Source organism: Chelonus insularis, unplaced genomic scaffold, assembly GCF_013357705.1.
Source record: "Chelonus insularis isolate UGA/USDA-ARS -01 unplaced genomic scaffold, ASM1335770v1 contig_356_pilon, whole genome shotgun sequence".
NCBI classification, from domain to species: Eukaryota; Metazoa; Arthropoda; class Insecta; order Hymenoptera; family Braconidae; genus Chelonus; species Chelonus insularis.
The window spans coordinates 431,577-444,628 of record NW_023276521.1 but is presented as its reverse complement, the minus strand read 5'-3'; the positions used below and the strand labels follow the sequence as shown (position 1 = coordinate 444,628).

The window sequence follows — 13,052 nt, the reverse complement described above, 5'->3', positions numbered from 1 at the left end:
TTTGGCGTAGGCTATTAATTAATAGCTAAAGCTGAATAATAAAGTGGTATTAGTTCTTTAAAAAATAACTGTACATTAATTTCAATTATTTTTTACTCAATTACGATTTTTTTTTATATCCTAGTTAAGTCTATCAATAAATATTCATTCCAATCCTATCATTTTATTTTTTTCTTACAAATTTATTTTTCATTATCACCATTTCTTCTTGATAATCACTCTGTACAATAAAAATTATTATTGTTTATCGTCACTATAGTCCTATAGGAAGCAAAACTGCCTCATTTCTAATTTGGCATTGAGTCATAATTGAATCTACTGGTCTTATGTTGAACCAATAATGTGCAAACTTTGTTTCATCTCATTGATCAAATTATTATTTTGTCCCTTCTTACCCTTTCAAGGAAAAACGGATAAAACTGTTTAGATCTATTCAGATTTAATACAATCCAATTATATCTGACTTAATATTTATTTTAGAAAAAAAAAGTTTTTGAGTTATGACCTAATCTACAGAGACCTATAAAAAGGTTCAAAGATCTCTAATGACAAAGTGTAAATATTTTAAATTATCAGACTCCAGATTTTTGAAGATCTACAACAATCTCCAAAGATTATTCAAGACCATTCCAACTAGATGGAAGTTTTTAATTAGAGTAATTTTTCTTCAAAACTTCTCCAATGTACTGTTTCTTATAATTTGTCATTCCATTATAAAATCTTTTCAATACATATAATAATAATTCTAGGATTTTCCTATCAATCATTTCTCTGCTAAAGTTTTATTTAAGCAAAGCAAGGACCCAATTGTGACTACATAGCAGTAAATCAAACGATTTGAAATTATCTCTAAAGAAAATTGTACAAGAAAGTTATTTAAAAATTAGCAGATTTGGCTTACAACTTATGTTTCTGTCCTATTCGACAAACTAAGGATAGAGATCGCGGATGGAATCTATGCGACTTACTCACACTTGGAACGTGAATTTGCGACGTCGCTAATGATTTATCCAGGCAAGCGGTAAAGAGGAAATGGTTTCAGGCAGTAGAGGCGGCAAATTCCAGCGGGATTAGTATGGTTAAATCGGAACTTTGTTTCCTTTATTATAGAGAGAGAGAATATCGAAGGAAAACATGAGAGAACTTGGTGGTAAGCCAAATACTCTTGTTGGCGTGAAACTATTGGACAATCAATGCAAAACGCGTCGGCTAAAATATCTTTTCATCACATTTCTTCTTGCAAAATAACCAATTAATTCAAACAATATAATCCGATCAATGTATAATTAATGCATAAAAAAATATATCAAGTAATAACAGAAGCAAAGTTTGAAGAAGTACGTTAAGAAGCTTAACGGTTTCGCTAACTTCTTTTTCTATCTCACTCTTCTAATTGTATCGGAGCTTCAGCTTTCATCAAATCGTTATTCTCATATGTGTTAATTTTTTCTGCTGTAATTACGTGCTTTAACTATCCAATTAAAAATCCAGTAACCCCATACATCTAATTTTTTTCTCTAAAAAACAATATACTATTCTTTGTGAATATACGAAAGCAATCGATAATTTCTCGTTACCGAAAATACGAGTGGTGGCTGTTGGGAATGAAGCTCTTGAATATGCGCAGCAATGACGAATCGCGTAGGCGTGCGCAACCCCTTAGAACAGCCGTCAACGTAAAACCCCTTATGAAGGGGTATATTTTCTCTTGCTGCACGCCATTGAGTAATTACCTTTCCTCGTTAGGAATATTACTTTCTCCTTAAACCTTTAATCAGTGTATAGGGATCGGCACTGTTTACCAACTATTGTCCACGACCCAATGGTCCTCAATTAATCGATAAGTCGACCTTGCGATTATGATCAAGACATCTCGGCTCTATAGAGAATTACCTAAAATCCTGTCTGATTTTTTTTCTTCCTCTTGTATATCAAATCTCATTAATATTTCCATTTAAATATTCAATGAGATAAATTATGTTGCTACTTTGTGTATAATTATCGTCGGTTTTACGTATCCATTATATGCTAATTTCTCACGAACGAGAAATTATAAAATAATAAAAAAAAAGAGCAAGGCCATTTGCTTGATTATAAATACAACGTTCGGTCAATGTAATAAAAAAAATATTTACGCTTTGCATATAAAACTTAAATATTTTATTATCACTTTTATTGGAGCTACACTTGTGACCGGTTGGAATTATCATATTTGCTGTGGATTGTTTGCATTTTTTTTTTAGAAAATATTCTGATGGTTAGAACTGACTGATCATGAATAAGAAAAACATTTTTAATGATCTTTAAAATGTTACTTTTTTTTTTAATAAAAAGTAAAATATTCAGAATATTTTTAGGATTTTGTACCACAAAATAAAAGAATAGAATCTTTAGAAGATCACTTTGTTGTTTATCTGTCTTTCGAAATTATGACTGATCATTAAAACTTATAAGGTGCATTCAATTGAATTAGATCCTTGAATTGGAAATTAAATATCTAAAGACATTTTCAGTCAGGCTGATTATTAAAAATGGAGTAAGCTAAATTAAAAAATTCATTAAGGCCTACACTATAAATCATAGTGTTTTAACTCAAAACACTTAAAATGTTTTAAAATGACGTCACCCATTTGATTAACATTTTAGTCACTTTTTAGATACTAAAAAATGTCTAAAAAGTCACTCCAATGTTAACCAAACGGGTAACGTCATTTTAAAACATTTTAAGTGTTTTAAATTAAAACGCTTCAAAAATTTGAGATTTGCAGTGTATCAGTTGGGTTGTAATAACTATTCTAATGTTTACTGTCACTCTTTTCCTAATATTAAATAATTATAGAATGGTTTATTAATGTTTTTTATCATTCTAAAAATGGTTTCAACCGGGAATTTGATCCTTTATATGAGTTTCAATACTTTCGACAAAAAATGATGACGCATCACCACTGAAAAGTGATTTAACAGCTGGAAACATTGTCTCAGAAATAGTTTTTACAAAAATTTTTAAAGTTTCAATTCAAAACTCCATTTTCTTCACATTTGAACTTTAATCTAGTAAATTTTCCCTGTTTATCCCTAGAATAATGACAACACACTGTGATATTCATATTTACATATAGTTTTTGACATTTCATCTGTTTTCAGATAAAAAATAATACATTGGCATCTTTATGTGAACATCTGTCGGGTCGACCTCATTCGAATTGCAAATATTTAAATTGACCATTGACGTTTCGCTTTACCGATGTTTCGTCAAATTTTTCCATACAACGAAAAATATGTTTTCCTTCATATTACGGTCCTTCGAATTTTTCTTTTTCCACTTTTACCACAGTACCATGGGTGAAAAACTTGCTAAACTAAATCCCAATACTCGAATGATGCTGTGATTGAAATTAAGTTCATAAATTTTACTTCTTTTTTATTCTGGTTTGGACACTCTTTTCTCTGCTTTCTCCTCATCCCCATATTCTTTTCATACTGTATACGCACTTGCACTCTATTTCTCCGGCTTTTTTTTCTGTTTATTTCCCCAGTGTGTACTCTGGCAAACCTGGTTGCTGGATAAAGTAGTGAGAGGCCGAGTTTTGCTGGTAGCCTCTACTGGCCAATGAATAGCAGTCTAACTAACTATCCGACTGTTAACGGCACGCGTGCGAACTGCGTTATGAATCGCTTAATTTCATTTGATTTTCAAGCCACACCTACCTATTCTCGAGGGTTTTTTGTTATATCTGCGATTTTTTTTCTCCCCAAGACCTGGTTTTAAAATAAAATTCATGCACACCGGAGAGAATAACGAAACTTCCTGCTCGTTAAAAATAAAAAAAAAAAGTCAAATCATCGCAAAAAAAAATTATTTTAAGAATTATTGAAATTTCTCATCCACCTCGAAATAAAACTCAAGTTTTTATTCATGTGCTCGGAAAAATAATAAAAAATGAACTAACGAAAGTATAAAATTTATACCTGCAATCAATCATCATCGTTGTTTCAATATTACTTATGGGCAGCTAACGAAAATAAAATATAAAAATATGTGAATTTAAGAAATATTTTATTTCTCAATACTTATCTCTTTTAAAACAGTTTCTACAATCGATTTTGTACTATAAGTAAACTTTTTCGCTTGCTTACTCAACCGTGTAAATTTGCCAATGAAAAAAAAAGTAACTCCTTTCTTTCTGGATATTCGAGCAGATTTCAACTAGGATGGAAACGTCCAAGTTTTACCGGAAAGCTCGACTAACGAGCCGTAGAAAAATAAGAAGGAAACCAAGATGACTACTAGCAACTAAAAGATTCACCATAGAAAAAAAAAAGATCTGAGAGTTCGTAGGGAGGATCGAGGATAAAATATATATCTATATACACATTCACAGTTGTTACATATACACACACATACAGAGATATCCAGTGAGTAGTGAATTTTAGCACAACTTATTTACTGAGCAGTGGTAATGGATCTGTAAAATGCCTTTGAAATCAAGAGGCCGAAGATAGATACGTAAACGAGTCCCTTTTAACGCAAAACTCACATTTCCGCTAGTACTCCTCAGTTCCGTTAGATACACTTGAACATATGAGGAAACGGACCTTATCATTAATCTCAAACCGTTTTGCGTTTTTATCACACCAACTCCTTTCACCTTCGAGGGAAATAAATTTATGGGTATCTAGGAAAACTTGATACTTTTTTTCCGTTTCTATACGAGTCCACTTCGCCTACCATTATTTCAGTATCCCCCAACCGATCGACTTCTCACGGAAATTTTATCACTCTTCCGCATTCAGATCATCTTATTTTTATCTCCAACTATCATCGAACGTTCGGACTAAAAATATTTACAGATACGACGTCGTTTCCTTTGTGATTTTATCGGAACTTTAATGGCTTAAGGTTCTTTTCTTTCTTCTTAACCATCACACAGATTTCGAATTTTATCGGCCATCTTTAGGTTATAGTTAGAAAAATATTTATTGATATTCAAGCTTTTGAATCCATATAAAATTTCTTGAAAAATACAATTGAATGATGTAGTATTATATAAATTCGCTGGTAGAAATTTTTGATCTGTGAGCGAATTAAATTTTGCCCCAAGCTGCTAGTATCGGATGTGCATCAGAAGATACGTTATTGATGGACGTTGAACATAAACGTATTTTTTTTACCTATTATATTATGGATAAGCCCACGAATAAACTAGAAGTACGAACATTTTATTTACTTTGTACATGTTAAAAAAAAAATATCCGATACTCTTTAATATTTAATTGAAAAAAAAACGTTTAAATATTTTTATTTAATTTCTTATTAACTGTTGAAAATTAAAATGTTACAAGATAAATTTTTTTATTACTTTTAAATTGAAAAAATGGATAACGTTTATTTATAATAGACTTTTGGACTGTTTAATTAAGCTTTTAAAACCATTGAAATTAAATCTGTAGCAAAATAATTGTAAACATATTCTACACATAATAAAGAAGAATCTAGAATGTTCAACATTCATACAATAACAAATAATAAACTAAACTCAACCGCAATTAAATGGAATGCATTTGAAAAAAGCATGTAATTCATTAATTAATTAATTTTTCGAATAAATAAAGTCTCCCTATAAATTGTGAAAGTCAAAATTTTATATTACATTAATAGTACCGAAATAATCCAAACATAAATTAATTTAACTGACCTCAATATTGTATACATTATCAAATATTTAACCAATTTATTAACATTAACATGCACATTTTATCCAATCACCAACTAAATCCATCACCACCCCAAGTACATTCAGTTAGCAATTGGACAAGTGACTTAGTTCCAATTCTTCTTGGGTTGTTACCTTATGTCTATATTGAATTTTTGTGTCTATTGATTTTTTTTCATCAACGACAGATATATAAATTGGACGTGAATTTATGAAAACTATAAAAACTTTTCATTACATGAATAAATTTCAAGTATTGCATTTCACAAAATCTACCCTGTAAGTATATTGATATGAACTGACTCACTGCTATGTGAATACACACATACACAGAAAGAGTTAGTACAGGTGCAAGGCTGATGGTATACAGGGGAATTGCCGCTCCTGGTCCCGCAGGTGCTCTTCGTCATCATAAAGCCTATACTAGCCACGATGTATTGTATCAAACCCAGACTCTGCTCTTGTTTCACCCTTCTCCTCTCTTCACCCTCGACCCATTAGTTATACCACACAGACCTCAACGACCATTTCCACCGGACCGCCAGTCACTATCCATTTAATAATCAGTATTTATGGTAAAAAGTTGCAAAAATATGCACAATGTTAATGACTTTCTACCACCTTTATTCAACGAAATCCGTTGTCCTTTAAATTCAATTTCATTGCAATTAAAAGATAATTCGTAAAGAAGAATCGACCAAGAAATAAAAACTAGGTAAAAAGTTAAATTTAGTTACTTGGGTAAATTTAAACTGCTTGTTACCTATAATCAGACAAAAGGTTTTTCACGTACACGTTGAATTCTCGACACTCGTTGAAAACTATTTGAAAGTTAACTCTTCTTACATTTCTGCTGCTATCTTCTATTGCCTTCTTATTCTTCTTGGTGCTTTGCAGACACGTCGATTAGCTCGATTTCTTTCAAGTCACGATACCGATCTTCTGACCTACAACACGCAACTCTTTCTCGATCCTGTTTACTGCTAAATTCACAAGTATCCCATATTCTCTAGTAGATTGCCGTTTTGCTATTGTGTGTTATGACTTTTACCTTTTGACTCTGTACATAAATCGATGTACTCTTTCTCACGACATAGCCTTTGTTACAAAAAAATGTAATAAGTTTAACGATCCTAAAATCGATGTGAAAATGTTCCAAGTAACTCTCCTTTTTTGTATTTTTAAATAATAATTTAAAGATTAAATTCAGACCTAAGTCATGCACATTAGTATTTGAGTTGATGGTGAATAATGTGGTTGATAGCAACCGAAATTATCATCAATCATGATTTTTTTTTCGGCATCTAGATTGAAATCATTACAACTCAAGTAGTTGATGCTATTTACAAAAGAATTCATCATTGAATTGAATTCAATCAAGTTTATTCATGTTACTAATTAAATTAACAATAAAGTAACTGAAGTTATGAAAAAGTTAAATTAAAGTGTTCTAAAAGCTTTTATTTTTTACCATTTTTTCATTGGTACGTAATAAAAGATATTTTAGTAAAAAAAGTTGCTTGTTACATTTTCAACTACAACATTACTTTTTCAAGAAAGAAATGTAATTTTAAAAACACTTTTTAAAATTTTATCTTCTTTATAATAAATACTTAAATTGTTTTGAGTTTCCACGTGATAAAGTACATCTTGCTGAGATGTTTTAATGCTAAGAATAAAAAGATAAATATTGGTTCTTAACATTAAGTAGAAATATTTCTTATACCCGAAAAGCTCCTCAGATAAATCAATAAAAGTTCAATTTATATCACTTATTCCTTACCAATTCTCGATAAAACTATTTACTCACATCACATCTGAAACTTACAATTGATTGGATACAAAATTGCCAGAGTAAATATCCCAACGATTAACTTGGTAAGGGATTCTCATTTAAGAGAAAATCATTCAACGTGACAGCAAGCAATTTATCCAAGTCAAATGACGATGTTGTGGCCTGGATTAAAAGGTTTCTCTTTGGAAACCCAGTTGTCATCCATAGTCTGGTGGTATAGGGATAATCAAAAGCTCAAATTTATCGCAATTAATATTGTTGTCATTGATGAATTGTCAATTAAGCCAAGTTTCCTACTTCAATCCCCCTTGGAAACTTAAACTTCCTGGAAATGATTTCCTTGTCATTCAAAATGTCGCTTATTTATGAACATACGTTAATAAGAAGATAATAGTTTAAAAATGTAATGAATACAATACCTATCAGTGTCAGTCTAGCTTTCAGTTTTCTCTCCATATAAAATGTTATTCACATTTCTATTGGTGTGGAAAGTCGTAAGGTCTCGATAAAACTACTAACAAAGTAGAAAGCAATTTTGACGTTGCCGGAAAGTGGACTTTGCTTTGAATTAAACTCCTATCTTGTTATTATGAACTTTATCATAGATCATTCCTCAGAGAGTAAACTTTCGAAAATATAAATTCGGTTGTAGGTTACTTTACTTTATTCTCTTGAATTGGTAGTAAATATTTTAAGTAAGGGAAAGTGGAGTAAAATGGAATACCAAGAAAAAAAAGTAAATCAACAAATTAACCATTATATTAATAAATGATAATAATTTTTAATGCATTAATAAAATGGAAAATTGATAAACAAAAAGTGTGATAAGCCCTAAATTTATTTTAATAAATTAAAACATTTTACCCCCGTGTTTCACTTTACCCTCCCTTCCTTTTCTTGAAAATACCTCTTCATCATTATCATCTTTTACACTTGCTATTAGAGAAGATATCCAAACTACGCATACAATATCATTAGAACAAAAATAAGTTTGAAATTGTTTGACCTTATTATGAAGTTGTTTCAATGCAACAAGATATTAAACTGTTTTCGGTCCATCGTATTCATATTTTGAAAGTCAACTCAAATAAACATCATCAACAATTGAAACAAATTTGCATGAAGAACATTGTTTTCAATTCAACCTAGACTAAATTAGATATCATATCCAATCATCCAATTATAAATAAAGTAAAGTAACTAAATTTTAAAAATGCATGTCATTGATTTCATCAATTTTTCCAAGTAAATTATATCACTTTTCCACTATCGACTCAATTGCTAGACGTCGGTATAGCTTGATTCTCGTGGAATAAAATGTAAGTAAACACTTTCACCCAAAGATCAAAGAGCAAAACTTTATTCTCAGTAAAAGTAACTAAAACATTAACGCTTTGTTTTTTCACTTAGCAACGTGACAAGAGCATTTCGAACGTGCTTTATTTCTGTAGACTTGAAATCAATATCTACTCTCATTCACCATTCCCCACATACCACGTTCATTTCGCGCAACAAATAGCGTTGAGACCACCGATCGTAATCGAAAATAGAATATATTCGCACGAATGTTGACATGCTCTTTTTATTTCTCTTTTAATTTTTTTTTTTCCATCAAAACTCTCTTCTCTGTCATTTCTATTATTTTTAGACCGTCTTCGGTGAAGATATTCATTTGTCGATTCGGTATCACAGAAACTGGTGTGGCAAACATATGAAGTATAACTAATGAATTGTATGAAATGTCGTACAAGTTAAAAAGATACTCTGGCTAGTTTTTCCCAATTATTGCTGAATGTGATATTTTTTCAACTTCAAACTTGATACGAAATGACCAATCTATGTCTCTTATCATCACACCTTATCCTGCTATCACAAACCATCCATAATTGCTGCTGGTTAACTGGCAAACAAGCGTCAGAATTTCAAGCCTGCCTTTCAATTTAGAAACAATATCCACAGATGGATGGAGACGTCTACGTGATTTTCTAACTCTATTCTTGAGTAGACCCCAGTTCATGCGTCCCAACTTGGTTAGTATAAGGGCAGCAGGCCTGCACGTACTACCATAAAAATAAAACATAAAGTCGACTGCTGACTCGATTGCTCTCGGTAGAGAGAATATGCGGAGTGTGCGATTTAAATCATAAAACTCGAATAAAAATCCAAGCTTTTTCTCTGCTATGCCATGTAATGACTGCCCGTCATACTCCTCAGATGTTCTCTCATTTCATCTTTCACTCTTTGCCAGTTCCTCTATTTTCTAAATTTCTCAGTATATTATATGGCTAAAATCTTTAATTAAAGAAAATTCCTTTTACTTTGTGGTGGCATGCCATTTTTTAAAATAAGAAAAATCCTTTACTTCGTCAAAATTATTTTATCATTTCTCTATTTCTTTTTATTTTTTATTATAATATACGGTTAAGCTTCAATGCTTTGTCATTTTAAATGAAAAAGTCATTAAAAAACAAAAACTTTCAGTAATGTTTTGTACTATTTTGTTTTTACTTCATTTTTCTTCAAATCACAAATAATTAACTAACGTCAATTCTTCATAATTTTTTGTAGATCAGGATATCAAAAGTAGAAAATCGTGGAAACTTATGACCTGGCATAGTTTTAAAGGTAGTTGCATTCTAAAACAAACATTTTTTTTGAAGTGAAATAAACAAGTTTCAGAAAATAGTTCAGTCCATTGAGTTGTGATAATTTTTTATCAAAAATAGAGCTTTTTTAGAATTAAATAAAATTGCTGATGCCTGAAATCGAATCACTGAAGTTTTAAAATTAAAAACAATCTGAATAATGGTTTCAAAAATATACAAGCCATTCAATCTCGTTTATTAATAATAAAATGCTTTATTTAATAAGAAAATCTTTCGTATCATCGTTATGTTGAGTTTTAAAAAATAAATAAATGAAATTTAAAAGTTTCAGTATCAATATCAACCATATAATTCAATTTCAATTACGCTTAAAATGATACCAACGAAAGTTTGTTTCAAATTCTGTATTCTAGATGTAACATTAACAAAGACAGAGTAATATTTCACCTTATTATGACTATGAATAATAGTTTACCTAAAACTTAGAAATTGAATGAATGATTTTTAACAAAATCTATCATTCTACATCAATGTAGAATCCATTTTAAACTATTACTTTATTATTAATAATGTTCCTAACATTTAATTAAATTTCATGACTATTAATATTGTTTGAATATTCTAAAAACTAACTTTCAAATTATTGATAATAACTTTGCTGAGAATGCTCATCATTAATTTTACTCATTAAACCTTTTTATAGCCAATCTATCCCAAAATTTTCCAGCTTTTAAATCATTCAATAGTATTCATGAAATGGTGAAAAAGTATCTATTTAATATGAAAGAAGGCTCTTTCAGAATGTCATAAATATTCTCATTTATATTATACTTGTCTTAGTAGAATCTCTAAAAAATATCAAGCAGGTCAGAAGTTAAAATTGAAATAGCAGAAAAATGATGACGCGTACAAGTAAAATATCCTCAGGCAAGGAAGACCCGAGAGATAAAATACTAAGCGATAATATTTCATTCACCTGGCACTTCGGGTATCATTTTTCAGTATCTCAGCTTGTCCCGCAGTCACATATCAGATCTCTATATCGTAGTGACATTAAAGCTTCCCTTTATTCACTTTCCTTCTTTTTTTATTCCTATGATATTCTTCTTCTTCTATAGCCAAATATACTAGTCTCGAAATGCATTGCCCAATGTACATTTTCAATGCAAATGAGATTCGCTGATACACGGTGAAATATAAATTTAAAACAGCCAAGGAATATTTACGTCTATTATCAGACGACCTGTACTTTAGCATTTTGCAGAATTTTTACCAAGTTGTAGACTAGGGTAGGTGAAGGGTTAGCTACGGTTATTATCATATTGCATAGAATCTTGGATGTAAAAAGATTTAATCAAACAGTAGATTTTATTATATAAAAAAATCTGTTGAATCATTTTTATAGTTCATAAATTCAACAATTTAGTATGTATCACTAGACTGATGAGTAATATAGACATTTTACTAGTTGGAGCAAAGTTACTGTAAGATATTATTCTTGTACTGAATAAAAAAAATTTTTAAATCTTCTAGATTATTCCAATATCATTTGTAGGTGAACATTAAATACAAGTTAGAAGTAGTCAATGATTGATATCAGTAATAGAAACTCAATCATTACTTGAAGTTAGTGTCAATTCCAAGTGTTGGGAGCTAAATCTTTACAATTGTTTAAAAAAAATTCTTAACACAAAGATTGACACTGTCAGAGAACAATAAATTCTTACTTGATTAAACTGGTGCTCCTTAAACTAATAATTATCCAAAAACAAGTATTAAACCTTATTAACATTTTCATTTTAATTAATCATTCAGTCCTAAGACTTGACTCATCTTATGATAATTCTTCAATGAATTAATTTTTGAAAGTAGCACCAACTGCCAAAAATGATTCTTATATATTTCTTAATCAATTTCAACTCGAGTTTATCTTTCATCTTCTAGCTGACTCAAAGACTCATTGAGCAAAGTTAGAGAGCTAAGAATAAGAGAGTGAGTACTTCTGGTAATACTTGTCTCGACAACCACATTTTCCACTACTCCCAATCAAAGCTATTATTGAGTCGTCTTCCACCTCTTCCCATTCCAACTAGTGCTTTGTCCCAAACGATTGAAGGAGCTGTAGAGGGAAGGATATGTAAGGAGAGAAAGGAGAAGGTAGTTCGCTCTTGATTCTCAACTCTGATGTTGGCCCTGTGCCAGTGTATTCATTCTGGAAACTAGCCCCCAATCTAACGGGCCAATTATTTAATCAATTCCACCCTCTTTAGCGGTCTTGACGGCGTACCGGTTCTCGCTTGCAAGACTGTATGGTGAGAAAGGAGGACAGATACAAGGGAAAGTGGAACCAAAGGAGCCAAGAATAAGACAGAGAGAACTAGAGGGGAAAGGGCAAAAACCAGACGGAGAAGTCGACAATTGAAATCGCTTCTCCCTGTCTGTTTCCCAGTTTGAATCGCTGTCTCCGGTGAATTCCGAATGGTATGCGATTCTCTTTTCCGGCTCTTGTGAATCGATTGAATTGTTGGCACTTTCCGGTTTTTAAGAGTCATTACTCTGTTGTAAAATACATCAGAAATATTTTCCATCAAACACTTATTTTTTTAGATGATATTATGCATATATGTATTAACTACTTGATTTTGCATTTTAAAATGAGCACAGGTTTCTTCTCACGTGCCAAGTCTCAACTACGCTCACATGAATTTGCATTTGGATTATTTTCCATCTGGAGGATTATCTTCCCAAAGACATTTCCGGTCAATTTCCCACTTGAAATTGGGCTAGGGAGCCTCACAGGAAACAAATTTTCCACAGAACCGGTGGACTCCCTTCCGAGTCATTTCCCGCTGTATTCTCAGTTTTATACTCGTCTATTTATTACCTCCAACCTACGTCAGCTACTGCGATTCTATATTTGATTTTTTGCATTAACAT

General features: G+C 31.1%; 1 protein-coding gene across 4 annotated transcripts in view; it reads left to right on the top strand.

The window, feature by feature from the left end:
- Nucleotides 1–13,052, top strand: part of Lar (tyrosine-protein phosphatase Lar) — a 183,906-nt gene that overhangs the window by 60,087 nt on the left and 110,767 nt on the right. The gene's annotated exons all lie outside the window — the stretch shown is intronic.